Here is a 15525-nt window from a genome sequence, read left to right as displayed (position 1 = left end):
ATACTTAGTGTAGCTTTCTGTTTGTTTCCCACTGACACTGCTTTATCTCAAAGTCCTGGGAGTCTCCCTCATGAATCAGGTGGGTACAATCAAATTGTGTTCAGGCCATCAAAACCACGTGAGGCAGAAGAGCTAACTACAGGTTCCTGGTGCCATGTGGCTCCTCTCTTTGCTCTCCCCTTTCTCTCTTCTCTTGTTCCCTCTCTGCTGACCACTTTCTCTTGTCTCCAGCAGTGAGACAAGAGCCCCTTCCTGTACCATGTCATATGGCAGGCAGTTCTTGGAGCAGCTGTTCACTTCAATTCTGGCTGGCCATAAGTCCTTCAGAGCTAGGCAGGCCCCTACCTTTTAGAACTAGGTATCAGGCAAATCATCAAGACAGGGGAACTAGGAAACAGGTTGAGCCTGTTCACCATCATGTGGAAGCCAGTTATCAAAATGAAGGCACAAGACTCAAACAGCAAGAACAAAGAAGTCGAGTCACTCTGTCTGCTGTTGCACAGGCTTCTTAGGTTGACCCTACCCAGATGCAGGACTGTCCCATACCTAAGCATGGTGACAGCGAGGAGGGGAGGGGTCTGGCTGCAGGAATAGGAAGGATGCAGAGCTAGAAACTGGCAGCCATTCCCAGGGCTCTCTGTCTGGAGCATCATGATTCTATCTTCTGCCCTGGCCTGAGTTAAGCAAGGAGCACAGACCTTGATTTCTCCCCTTGAGCACCTCCTCTAACCAGAGTCAGAGGAAGCCCAGGAAGCTGGGAGGACAAGCCCTATACAAACTGTCACCGTGGTTCTGCCGCACCTGAGCAATGGGTCACCTGGGGGAGGCTGAGTCTTCCTCTCCTGAGAACTTCAACGTGAAGCCTTTCAGTAAGGAAACAGCTTCTCTTTGAAGTCAGAGGACAGCTATCACCCAGTCATTTGTGAAGCAGATGAGAGCCACAGGCTCCAAACCCTCTGGGCCTTTGCTGTAGGAAAGGAGGAACAGCAAAAGACCGATGAGATGAGCGTGCTTGAAGATGCCAGACCTGGCCTCCATTGCCTGGCTTAGTCCATTATCTTTCTCCTTCTCAGTGCTGCACAGAGTCAGCCGGTGAGGCAGGTGACCAGGCTTGGAGCTCCATGTGACCTTCGAAACACAGGCCAAGCCAGGAGATAGCCCACAGAGGAACACACATGACCATCGTGTGAAGACCTCACCCCCAGGATGGCTTTACTGCAGTCTTGCAGGTAAAATACCCTCATTACTCACCCGTCCAGGTGCTGCTTCTTGCCTACCCATTTGCCTTTTTCAGTAGATAGTGGGAGTCTGGAAGTTTAAGAAAGAGGATTGGGCAGGTGCTGGGGTCCCCGGTTATTCTGTTTCAATCTCTTGAGGTCCTAATAATGGCACGTGAATTATGCAGGAAGAAAAGAGAAGGAAATGCATGGGCAGGCCCCATCCAGGGTCCTGGTCAATAAATACTAACTGTGAATGAAGGTTTTTAAAAGGAGAAAGGAATTCTACAGTGTATTCAGGATCTAAAGATTGTGTTCATCAACAAAGCAATCAGACTGCAAATTAGTTGTATTGTTAAGTTATACACCGGGTAATTAGAATTAATTTTTGTAGAGCAAGCCACATATTGTATTTGATGCTCACAATAACTGCCATTTAGAAAGTATTTACTGTGAACTCAGCCATTTATGCAAATGATCTCATTTAATTCTCACAGTCTCTCTATGAAGAAGGCATTGTTGTTATCCCCAACTTTACAGATGTGAGAACTGAGGCTCGTAAATGGCAAATAACTTGTCCAAGGTGACACACAGCAAGTAGTCAGAGCTGGAACTCTAATCCAGTTCTGAGTTCGCCATCCAAGCTTTTAATCACGATGCTAAACCATTTCACAGCAGACCCGGCAGGTAGAGACTAATAGCTGGATTTTCTTTCATTGGAATGGAGATTGTGGTTTATAGTAGGTTGAACTATGTGAAGTGGCTGGTGTTCTACCATTTTGACTTACAAAAATGGCAATGTCACATGCTACAACCTAACAGATACTCAGTGAATATCATCCCAGGCAATAAGTGTCCTCTTAAGACCCTAAACTTCTATTCTTTCTGCTACTCCACTCATTCTAGGAGTAAATGTCTGGGAGTAAACAACATTTTTTGGGTGGGTTATTGTGAAAGACACATGGTCCCATTTGTAAAGAAGACCTCAGGAAGAGTGTTTTTGATTTTTAGATAAGGCTTTCTGAGATTGTAGAGAATAGTCCTGGACAGATCAGGAAAGGCTTCCAATCCAGACTGAGGGAGTAGCTCCCACAAAGTCACTGAGGTAAGGAAGAGCTGCACCTTCAAGGGGTTTTAGGTCACTGGGCTTGGCTAGAGCATAGGACTTTGATTATGGCATGTGGGAAGATGGTGGGGTATATCACAAAGTGCTTGGAATTATTACAGAGGCTGGATTTTATTTCCTACAGGGCAGCATTTAGATATTGTAGGCATTGCAGTGACACACTCAGATCTGTGCTGAGAAGACCCTCTCTGCATGTGTGTTCAGGATGGATTAGAAGGGGGTGCCTGCAGCAAGGACACTAGTTATGAGAAATCCAGGCAAGGCAGGAGGAGTGCCTAACTAAAGAGGTAGAGGGGACAGAAGACAGAAATGATTTGGGACTATGTAGGAGGCAGAATTGAGAGGCCCTGGTAACTGACTGGAAGCAAGGGATAATCTACAACTGATGGGCGTGTTTAGAAACTACAGATAGATCCTTAGCCTCACAAAATCTTGCAAACACTGTCACTCAAAATCCCAGAAAAGGGAAGGATGAATCCTCTATAAGAACGAGCTCCAGGCCACTAAGAGTTATGTCCTCTTTTTAAGAAAGATGGGAACAAGGCAGGGATCTTCCAACCTGGACATTGATTACCAGGAGAAATCTTTCCACTCACGACAGGGCCAACATTCTGCAGTATACACTGAGCTCGCATAATGGCCAGCCTCCATTTTTATTGTGGATTGCCATGCTTTATAGGTTGTCAAATATTTTGATCGCCATCCCTGCTTTTGCACCAAGAGGACAAACTAATCATATTGATGTGAGAAGTACTATGCAAGGATATGTACATTCTTAATCCTTAGTTACTCAGTGGAAAACATACTTTTGAATGTCCCTAAATCCTTGGGAGGAAAGGATGGTTAGGCACCGGAATCTAAGGACAAGATTTGCTGAATGGTACAAAATGCCCAGGGGAAAAGAGGGAAGTTCAAGAATAGCTCAGCAGGGTCTTAGTTCTTATTTGATTTCTGAAAGAGAAGACAGGTCTAGCTCTGCTGGAAACAGCCTAGACACTGTGCATCCCAGTTGCTGTGAGCCCCCCGTATAAGGGAGACACCCTGGATCTGTGAAAACTGTTCCCAACCTTCAGTTAGTGTCCGCAGTATTCCAGCCTCCCCACAGGAAGTGGCAGGAGACTTTATGAATAGGTTTATTTCACTGACCAACAATTTAGTGAAATATAATAGAAAAAGCTATTTTGTATATACCTAAAGGAAAGTTCTGGGGAACCTTTCTTGAGGTAGTCAAAATCAAAACCCAACCTCCCGAAAGAAACTTAGTCTGCTTATAAAATTAAACACACACAAAATTTGCCACATAGCCCTTCCCTATTTGAAAGTGAGTTAAAAGGAGGCTATGTTATCATTAGGCATGCCCTTTAGCCAGCTAGCAGAGCAAATTCCTGAAAGGTAGACCAAAAAAGAATTCAAGCCCATTTAAAACCTGTTCTTGGAAACCTGTATTTCTCTCCCTCATATGGCTTATATAGCCTAATACAAATTTTTAGAGAACTTGAATATAGGAAGATGATTTTTTAACCAGCTCTCTCAAGCAGCCTAGTAAAAAGGTTTCCAAGACTGGGAAGACAGATACATTAATCAATAGCTTTCAAAGTTGCAAGACTCCCAGCGATAATCAGAAAAGACATCTGTCAGCAATGGTAAACCTCTTGACAGGAGCAGGAAACAATATAAACTGCCAAATTAAATCATTTCAAAGATCTCTGTGTTGGAAGTGCCTCATGGTCCATGTTCCCCATGATTTGGATGCCTATGACAGAATCTAAGTGCTTCTGAATTGTTCACATTTCACCCTATCTCTGTCTTTGTCTTGCTTGGCTCTTCTGTTTCTTGGTATCTGTGTTTCTGGAGGTGTGGATGTGTTTATCACACACACAGGCAAGAATTCCTCAGGTAAGCCAATTGTGGACTTGGTTAAAGACTGGCCTTCATGGGAAGCCTTTGTATTTAGTAAAACCTGGAACTGGGGATGAGTGAAGCCAGTGGGCAGCTCCAGGCCCCAGGACAGCTGGACCTTGCCCTTCATGTGTCCTGTAAGTATATCTAGGGCTGTGTGGTCTATAGACGTACAGTCCCTCAACAAAGACAAGATGAGGTTAGAATGTGTCAGAATGTGGTCTTGATCTGTCATCCCGCAGTGGGCCCTGTGTTCCCCAATTCAGAACCTTAGAATGACTAATGCCCTAGAAAAGATGCATTTATTTTCTTGGATGCAAATGTAGGGCACCCTCATAGTCCCAAAGGGCCTCCTTTCTCTTCAGTCTGTGCTGTTTTAGGAGGAACTTTCCTGCTCCTGAGATACATAATCTGTAGTCATTTGGAATGTATTTTTTTTCCCCCTTGGAATGATGGAATAAAGGATCATTGAGTAAAAATGAAAATTATGTTTCAAGGACATTGTGGGCTAGAATAGGTTGTATTTATTGATCTAGAAAGATAGCCAGTAGAAATGTGTGTGAGAAATTGCTTTCCAGGTTACGAACAACTGATATATAAACATAATTGGGAACCAAACTCACTGGAAAGTTAAAAGATGTTATTACTGTCACATAGTAGAAACTTACCACATGATATTAAGCATTCTGTGACAGAGATTGCTAGTTGTCTTCCAAATGCCATAATAATTTAATTTAAGCTGAGCAAATGGCCTCAAAGATTCCCTTTCTGAGCCTGCCTTGCAGCTGGGTGTGTTAGCTAATTGGCTGAGGTGATAGCAATAGCGTTGCTTGATGGTGTGTATATGTGGTTTGTGTTATGGGGGACTGGATGTGGGGGTCCTTTGCCTTTTCTTCCTCTTCCCTTCCTCCATCCTGCTGTGTGGGATGCACATGCTGCTATGTTGGCTCATGGGATCAAGACCACCTATGGCAATTTAACCAGATAGAAGTACCCTGGGCTTCTGGCACCAGGAGTCAACGGCTCTTAACATTCTTCCTAAATGTTGATGTAAGAGGAATCAACTACAACTGTATTTAAAATACTGTCATTCAGGTGATGGAGTGGGAATGGGGGCTGAGGAAGCTTTCTGTCACTCACAGCTGAACCTAATTCTAACAAACATTGGGTCTGCCATTTTGGTATTAAGTCATGATATGGTTTGGCTCTGTGTCCCCACCCAAATCTCATGTTGAATTGTAATCCCCAGTGTTGGGGGAAGCACCTGGTGGGAGGTGATTGAATCATGGAGATGGATTTCCCCCTTGCTGTTCTTGTGATAGTGAGTAAGTTCTCATGAGATTTGATGATTTAAAAGTGTGTGGCACTTCCCCTTTGGCTGGCTCACTCTGTTGCTCTGCCGTGGTACAACATGCTTTCTTCCCCTTCCACCATGATTGTAAGTTTCCTGAGGCCTCCCAGCTTGCTTCCTGTTAAGCCTGTAGAACTGTGAGTCAATTAAACCTCTTTTCTTCATAAATTACGCAGTCTCAGGTAGTTCTTTATAGCAGTATGAGAACAGACTAATACAACTCACCACCTACATTAAGTTCCTTTTGTTAGCCTTGCAACTTATATGTGTGTATACTCTTTTTTTTTTTTTTTTTTTTTTTTTGTGAGTTGGAGTCTCGCTCTGTCTCCTGGGCTGGAGTGCAGTGGCCGAATCTCAGCTCACTGCAAGCTCCGCCTCCCGGGTTGACGCCATTCTCCTGCCTCAGCCTCCCGAGTAGCTGGGACTACAGGTGCCCGCCACCTCGCCCGGCTAGTTTTTTGTATTTTTTAGTAGAGACGGAGTTTTACCGTGTTAGCCAGGATGGTCTCGATCTCCTGACCTCGTGATCCGCCCGTCTCGGCCTCCCAAAGTGCTGGGATTACAGGCTTGAGCCACCGTGCCCGGCCTACTCTTTTCATATAAAGCAGTTTGGTGAAGTCTTTTATTAACATATGCCTATAACACCAATATTTCTGTTATCAGTTGATAGGAAGCCTTGAAAGAATCAATTTTGCAAGTAGATTCTTTCTTTTGAACCCATTTTCAAAATCTGTGTCAAGAAAGGGATGAAGACTTGATTCATTTACCCCTTTGGATATTCTCCAGTATTAAAGTAATTGAGGGACTGGTTTGACTGAATGTAGACCATAACTATCAAAATTATTGATCAAAGTATAAAAACAGGTTTTCAACATTCTATGAGTATCAGCTATTTTGGGGGCTCACTGGTCTAGGATGACCTCACATGTGTGGTCATTGGCTGGCTGTCAGCTGAGTCAATGGGTGGCCAGACCATGTGTCTTTCACTATCCAGCAGGCCAGCCTGGGTTTATATATATAATGGGGTCAAGGTTCTGAGTGAGAAATGTGCAAGGTCTCTAGAGGCCTCAGCTCAGAACTGGCATGCTGCCACTTGCATCACATTCTATGTCAAAGCAATTCACAAGGCTAGTCCAGATTCAGAAGGTGGGGAAATAGACTCCACTTCCTCATGGGAGGAGCCACAGAGTTACATTGTAATGGCTGTGGATACAGGGAGGGGTGGAGAAATGCAGCCATTTTTGTAACCAGTCTAACACTCTATGATTCTTGCATTTAAAACTCTTTGATCATGGGGATCAAACAAGACAGGATACTCCCAAGAAAGCACATCAATTCTTTTGTGGATTAATGAAAATACTAGAATAGTTATGATTTCTTAGTTGAAAATCAGGGGATTACAGCTTCAGTTCTCAGGTTCTCTATCAAGTCACTATAATGTAACTCAGTTTCTAATTTAATCTCATTTTACCTTAAGCCATATCAGCCCGATAATGACAATCACAGGGTATGTGTGACAGTAGGAGTAGTCATTAAGTAGCCTTTACCGCTGAACCCTACTACTCATTCCTTGATAAAATTCTAGGCTCTTTGCTAGGGGGTAGGGATGCAAAATGAGTAAGACTCAATTCAACTCCTCCTGGAGCCGTTGTCTAGTTAGAGATGAAACCAACTTAGAGGAACACACTGCAGTAGGTACAAATAACAGGTGCACAGAGGGGCAAGGATGACATAGAAGGGTTGTCTCTGGAGGCAGAGTCAGGGATGACATTCCCAGTACCTGCCACTGTGCTCACTTTCCTAACAGTCTCCATGGCCCCCTGGGGGCTCTCTCACACTAGGCCACATTGTGCTCCTAGTTGCTATTGAGACTGTAAACCCTGAATATCTAAGATGGGTCTCAGTTAATTTAGAAAGTTTATTTTGCCAAGATTGAAGACACAGGCCCATGACACAGCCTCAGGAGGTCCTGATGACATGTGCCCATTGTGGTCAGAGCACAGTTTGGTTTTGTACATTTTAGGGAGAAATGAGACATAAATCAACATATGTAAGATGAACATTGGTTCATGCCAGAAAGGTGGGACAACTTGAAGCAAAGGCAGGACAACTCAAAGCAGGGAGGTGGCTTCCAGGTCATAGGTCTTACTAATTTGGGGGGCCCCAGATTTATTTTAGTTTCACAAGAGCAGAGGTACCATCCGGTGCCTCTCTCTGGGCTACTCTGGCAGCTCCTGTGGCTATTCACTCCCAGATAACAGAGTTCTCTCTTCTCAGGGTTGTTTATGAGGCTTCCACCAGAATGGGCTTATCTTCCAAGTACCTTACAGCAAACCTGAGATTTCAAGTTTCATTTTTTTTTCTCCAAGACCCTTAAGTCTTTCATATTCACCTTTCTCTCAAGAAATGTGATAAAAAGGAAAAAGAGGACATAGAGCTCCTCTGTGGATGGATGGCATTTGAGAGACCAAACAATACCACTCCTCAAAGTCATTCCTTTTCTTCTTTCCAGCTTTTATTTTAGGTTGAGGGAGTCCATGTGCAGGTTTGTTATATGGGTAAATTGCATGTCATGGGAGTTTGGTGTACAGATTATTTCATCACCCAGGTAACAAGCATAAATACCCAATAGGTAGTGTTTTGATCTTCTCCCTCCTCCCACCCTCCATCCTCAAGTAGACCAGTGTCTACTGTTCCCTTTTTTGCATCCATGTGTACTCAATGTTTAGCTCCAACTTATAGGTGAGAACATGGAGTATTTCGTTTTCTGTTCCTATGTTAATCCACTTAAGATAATGGCCACCAACTTAATCCATGTTGCTTACAAAGGACATCATCTCATTCTTTTCATAGCTACATATCATTCTGTGGTGTATATGTACCACATTTTCTTTATCCAGCCTTCCACTGATAGGCATTTAGGTTGACTGTGTGTCTTTGCTATTGTAAATAGTTCTGTGATGAACGTATGCATACATGTGTCTCTATGGTTGAATGATTTATATTCCTTTGGATATATACCTAGTAATGAGTTTGCTATGTCAAATGGTTCTAAGTTCTTTGAGAAATCTCCAAATTGCTTTCTACAGCTGCTAGATCTGATAAACAACTTCACCAAAGCTTCAGGATACAAAATTAAGGTACAAAATTCAGTAATTATTCTTATTAGCAAGGACTTGGTGACCTAGGATGAACATAGCCTCAGGATGAGCTCTCCCCATGGTTGGTGATACCCTTTGTCATTTTCCCATTAAAGAGTCCTTGGCACGGCCGGGCGCGGTGGCTCAAGCCTGTAATCCCAGCACTTTGGGAGGCCGAGACGGGCGGATCATGAGGTCAGGAGATCGAGACCATCCTGGCTAACACGGTGAAACCCCGTCTCTACTAAAAACTACAAAAAATTAGCCGGGCAAGGTGGCGGCGCCTGTAGTCCCAGCTACCCGGGAGGCTGAGGCAGGAGAATGGCGTGAACCCGGGAGGTGGAGCTTGCAGTGAGCTGAGATCCGGCCACAGCACTCCAGCCTGGGTGAGAGAGCGAGACTCTGTCTCAAAAAAAAAAAAAAGAGTCCTTGGCTGGCCCAATAGACCTCTCCAAATCTTGTGAACCATCTCTTCCAGAGAGCACCCAGACTCTCACACAAATGCAGCCTGTGACCATTCTACATCTCCTGAGGTGGAAATGCTGATTGGGTATCCTCTTGTCATCCTCACCACATTTCTCTTATAGTTAGATTTCTCAGTGTTTATGTGATTACAATTTTTAAAATGCAGTCTGTCTTTAGATGAGCCAGAAAATCTCACCTTTCTAAATAAAGGGCCATAGCTAAATATACTGCCTATAGTGGGGGTCAACTTGGAGCTGCTGTCTTTTGATTCTGGAGACTGAAGTTAAAGCCAGTAACGTGGAGGTTCAAATAACTAGTAATACAATTTTTCTCTTACGCACAAAGCTTTTCAGGAAGATATTAAAGGATAGAATTAGGCTTTTTAATGAAAAGTTTTGAGGCAGCATCTTAACTCTGTCTCTCAGGCAAGAGTGCAGTGGTGTGATCATGACTCACTGCAGTCTCAACCTCCTGGGCTCAAGCAATCCTCCTGCCTCAGCCTCCTGAGTAGCTTGGACTACAGGCATACACCAGCACGCCCATTCACTCTTCCTCACCCCTTCCCTATAGAGATAGTGTCTTGCCATGTTGCCCAGGCTGGTCTCAAACTCCTGGGCTCAAGAGATCTGCCTGCCTCGGCCTCCCCAAAGTGCTGGGATTACAGGTGTGAAACTACATTCTAGTGCATGCTCATTAAGTGCTTCTAGAGAGGCCTGCTGGACCCTCCACTAAGTAGCTTGCCCACATTATCTTGCTTAATCTTCACCACAATCATGCAAAGTAGAAACTATCATTGTATAGATCAGGATTTTTTTTTTTTTTTTTTGAGACAGTCTCTTGCTCTGTCACCCAGGCTGGAGTGCAGTGGCATGATCTCGGCTTACTGCAACCTCTGCCTCACAGTCTCAAGTGATTCTCGTGCCCCAGCCTCCCAAGTGGCTGGGACTACAGGCATGCACTGCAACACTCAGCTAATTTTTGTACTTTTAGTACAGACGTTTTTTTGCCATGTTGTCCAGGCTGGTCTCGAACACTTGCTCTCATGTAATTGCCTGCCTCAGCCTCCCAAAGTGCTGGGATTACAGGCATGAGCCACCGTGTTGGCCCAGATGAGGAAATCAAGGTCACAGAATCTTGAGTGGTGACGCAGGAATGTGAACCCAGGGAGTCTGACTCCAGGTCTGCTTTTCTTCTCTTTGCTGAAAGTTCTGAATGGTGGCCAGCAGGCAAAACTCGGCTTACAGAGGTTTTGGCTTTGGCTCACACTGATGTTTCACACACAAAAACATGTGTATTTCTGTATTTCTTGAAACTGTCTAGTTTGCCACAGTCTCCCCTATTTCCTATTCTTTCTAGCCCAGCCTGCTTCTTTCATGTACCTGTCTGAAGGCATTTGGATTTTGATTTCTGCGCACTTCTAACACGCCTTCCTTCTTGGATAATTCCACACGCCTTTCTCATTTCTCAGTTCCATTAACTGCACTTCAAATAACTTCTCTATTACAAGCAATGCCCTCACTTTTACTCTTTTTTCTCCTTCTCATTTCTCTTTAATTTCCTGTAAAGTTACTTTAGCGTCTCTCAAAGTTTCTTACTTTTTATTTTTTTATTTTTTATTTTTTGAGATAGAGTTTCACTCTCATCGTCCAGGCTAGAGCACAATGGCGTAATCTCAGCTCACTGCAACCTCTGCCTCCCAGGTTCAAGCAATTCTCCTGTCTCAGCCTCCCAAGTAGCTGGGATTACAGGCACGCGTTGCCATGCCCGGCGAATTTTTTGTATTTTTTAGTAGAGATGGGGTTTCACCCTGTCAGATTGGTCTCGAACTCCTAACCTCAGGTGATCCACCTACCTGGGCCTCCCAAAGTGCTGGAATTACAGACGTGAGCCACTGTGCCCGGGCCTTTTTTTTTTTTTTTTTTTTTTTTGAGAGGGGGTCTCACTTTGTTACCCAGGTTGGAGGGCAATGGTGTAATCATGGCTCACTGCTGCCTTGACCTTCTAGGCTCAAGTGACCCTCCCACCTCAGCCTCCTAAGTAACTGGATTACAGGCATGTACCACCACACCTGGATAATTGTTTAAATTTTTTGTAGAGATGGGGTCTCACCATGTTACCCAGGCTGGTCTTGAACCAGGGCAATTTAAAAAACTTAGCTACTTGCCACTTTAATGAGCAAAGCTCTTACTTAGGAAGACACTTAAGCTCCATCCCTAGCACAGCTGATCAACTTGCCCCTCTTTCTCTCCCTATGGTAAAAGTTCCTTCAGAATAGAAAATGCCAAGTTGGTTCCTTTAACTGTGTTCGGGAACTTTCTTATCCTCTGTCTTTCCTCCCCTGTGTTGTGTTCCTATGTTCTGCTTTTCTCTCCCAACCTTCCTTCCCTGTTCTAAGTTCAGTGGAGAAAAATGTTAAAATATTGTTCTTTAAAAAAAAAAATACGTATTGCTATTTGCTTTCTATTAGGAGGAAGGAAAAGCAATAATCAATACTTAAGCTGTTAATATCCAGACCTTAGAATGTGTCAGGAAACAGGGGATATTAAAAGCAGTGGGGAAGACAGTAGAAGAACTTCCATTCCTTGGTTCAGGGAACAAATAAAACTTGCAATGTTTAAATGTTATACTGGCACATTAGTTATCAGTTGCCTTTGACAAATATAACATTGCTGGTGCTGCAGAGAATCTAGGTCTCATTGGCCTTTTCTAGCATTACATCCGTATGGCAAGTTCAGGTGCTGACGTCTGAGTTCTTTGTTCATCCCAGGCCGTGCATGTCTTGTGCCAGGCAGGCACTTGGTGAATGTTTGCTGATGCTACAAACTATTCTCATCCTACCACCAGAGCAGGAATAGCCAATGCAGCATCCAAACCCAAATTACATAGAACAAAAAAATCACAGAGTCATGGTATTCTCAAGTAGAAAGAGTCCTTGGAGACAGTCTGGTGTAATCCCTTGATTTTACAAAGAAAGGGAGGCCAATGAGGTCAACGAACATGTCCACAGACTTATCACTGATTACTGCTAGAGTTAAGGGTCACAATTCCTGATGCCCAGCCTTATGTTCTTGCTGTCCAATTAGTTAATAACTTGAATGACAACTATGGCTTAACCAAGCAGCATAAATAGCAGAACCGAGCACATCAAACCTAGTGGTGGACAATGAGAAGTTGTGGGCCTGATACAGTCAGTGCCTGTCCTGCCTGAAAACGTTCACATTTCCCTCTGTATGAGTTTCCTAGTGATGCCATAACATTACCCCCAAACAATGGCTTAAAACAACACAAACTTATGATCTTACACTTCCGAAGGTCAGAAATCCAAAAAGGGTCTCACTGGGCTAAGATCGAGGTGTTGGTGGGGCAATGTTCATTCTGAAGGCTCTCAGGAGAATTTGTTTTCAGCCTCTAGAGGCCATCTGCATCCCTGGGCTCATAGTTCTCTTCTATCTTCAAAGCTGCCATGGTCAGCAGTGCATCTCATGGCGCTATCCCTTTGGTTCTGCCTCTTCTGCCCCTCACATGTACTTTTAAAGGATCCTTGTAATTACATTGGGCCCACCCAGAAAACCCAGGATAATTTCACTATTAAGAACTCTTCAGTTACCTCTGCAGAATCCCCTTTGCCATATAAGGTAGCATATTCACAGATTCTGGGGATTGAGATGTGGACATCTTTGGGGGCTGTGATTCTGCCTGCTAAACGTTTTTTTTTTTTTTTTTGAGATGGAGTCTCACTGTGTTGCCCAGGCAGGAGTGCAGTGGTGTGATCTCAGTTCACTGCTACCTCTACCTCTTGGGTTCAAGTTATTTTCCTGACTTAGCCTCCCAAGTAGCTGAGACTACAGGCACGTGCCACCACACTCAGCTAGTGTTCATATTTTTAGTAGAGATGGGGTTTCACCATGTTGGCCAGGCTGGTCTTGAATTCCTGACCTCAGGTGATCCATGCGTATTGACCTCCCAAGGTGCTGGGATTACAGGCGTGAGCCACTGCACCTTGCTTGCCTGCTATACCCTTTATAAAAAGAGCCAAACTAAATACCCTTGCAAGCTGGATGTAGCCCGTGAATGGACTGCCAGATCCTCAATTTACTGCCATGCTGAGTGTCATGAAGGCACATAAGAAATTTGAGAAGGTCTCTAACCTGGAGGACAATCAGGCTGGAGAATGAAGACTCACCCACAAAGCAACGAGGCACTGTGTGCCAGAAAGGGAAGTGCCATCCTGCATGAGGGCTATGAGTGCCACCAATGCTTTCTCTGCCCTACTAAATGCCTACAAGTCTTGAATCTCAAAATTTCAGTTGGGGAAGAAACCCAAGTTATGATTTATTCATCCTCTAGCAAACAGAAGCCTTTCGTGGGGAAATGACAGAGTGCGTTAGTGGCTGAACTGGGATTAGAGTTCTGGTTTCCTAAGGCCCAGGTCGGTTGTCCTGCCACCCTACAGGTTGTTCACTACCAACACTCTTGCCTGACATTCGGTGACTCTGCTTTGCCAGCCACTGCTACCTTCTCCAATGACCCAAGGTGATCTTTCTCTCAAGTTACTCTCCTTATCATCCCAGGACAATGGCACCAAACTTGTTCTTACTTATATACTTATTCATCTACCTCTTTGTTCATTTGTAACTCACATATTGAGCACCTACCATTGCTAGACTCTGAAGCAAGCTCTGCAAACACAAAGGCAAATAAGAGCCCATCTCCACTCTTTAAGGGGCTTCAGGGCCGGTGCAGCAGTTTCCGCCATTGTTATGCCATGCGCAAGTGGTGGAGGACTGTTCACTCCTTTGTGAAGAGTGTGAGTGTGTTCACTCCTGCGGCTATAATCCTGGGTACACTGCCTCCTTCCTTTCCCTCTTGGAAGAAAGAGCAGAAAGAAGGCCAGTGGGTGAGAGCACTATTACTCAAGGGAAAATGTCCATCTTTTCTAAGTTATATATAATCACTAAAGGACATTATTTGCAAATATATATAAGTAGCAAATGACTTGGGTCATGCTGCTATGACTTGCAGGTAGGAACCTCTAATTTAGTGGTTCATGTGGTCCTTCTTCCTTAGAATGCCCTTTTCTTTCTTTTTTTTTTCCCCCTCTCTTTTTAGCTTTTTATTTTTTTTCTAGAGGTGGGATCTCACTGGGTTGTCCAGGCTGGTGTCTGACACACCTTAAGCAATCCTCCCACCTTGGCCTCCTCAAGTGCTGGGATTATAGGCATGAGCCACTGTATCCAGCCTTCTTTTTGTTTTAAGTGAGCACTGAGGAGTTCCAATTAGTCCTCATTTTCCCAAAGAGAAGAAAACTCAGAGATAAGAAACTCAACACCCTTTTGAGGAGAGAACTTGACATCTGAATTTTCACGTTTGTGTTCTTTGAACAAACATCATTAAAGTATACCAAATCTACACCCAGTAAAAGGTTTGGATGAAGACAGACAAAATGTGAATGGACTACAATGGAGGATGCACAGACATACGTTAACCAGGTACAGTAAGCTCGAGGTGAGTCAACAGTGGGCAGTGGTGGTCAAAAATGCCATGCCATCACAGGCAGCATAAATGAATGACAGAATCTCCAGTTAGGGAGAGAATGGCCACACAGCACTGTAGAGCTCAGACCACAGCTGAATGCTGCATTTAGATTTAGGAAATACTCTGAAAGAGCTAAAGACAAACTTAATTATGTTTAGAGGAGTATGCCCTGAAGAAACAGTGTGGGGTCCTGATAAGAACATGAACTCTGGAGGCAGCAAGATGGGTTTGAATCCATCTGCCACTTACCTTACCAGGTAGTGACCTTGAGCAGGTTGCCTCCCTAACCCCTTCATGTACAATTTTTCCCTCTGTGAAATGGTAATAACGTGAGGGTTGCATGAGTCCAAATGCTTAGAACAGTGCCTGAGTCAGAGTAGATCTGGGTGAAAGATACTTAAGAAAAGTGAAGGGCTGGGCACGGTGGTTCACACCTGTAATCCCAGCACTTCAGGAGGCTGAGGTGGGTGGATCACGAGGTCAGGAGTTCAAGACCAGGCTGTCCAAGATGGCAAAACCCTGTCTCTACTAAAAATACAAAAATTAGCTGGGCACAGTGGCAGGTGCCTGTAATCCCAGCTACTCAGGTGGCTAAGGCAGGAGAATCGCTTGAACCTGAGCGGCAGAGGTTGCAGTGAGCCTAAATTGTGCCACTGCACCCCAGCTTGGGCGACAGAGTGAGACTCTGTCTCAAACAACAACAAAAAAAAAAAAGTGAAGGAACTCAACATCCGAGAAACTCCTGTGAGAAGTATTTCAAGAAACTGGGAGTGTTAACCTGAAGAGGAGGAA

The sequence above is a fragment of the Piliocolobus tephrosceles genome, chromosome 8 (genome assembly GCF_002776525.5).
Source record: "Piliocolobus tephrosceles isolate RC106 chromosome 8, ASM277652v3, whole genome shotgun sequence".
Classification (NCBI taxonomy): Eukaryota; Metazoa; Chordata; class Mammalia; order Primates; family Cercopithecidae; genus Piliocolobus; species Piliocolobus tephrosceles.
Note: the sequence above shows the minus strand (reverse complement) of the source record.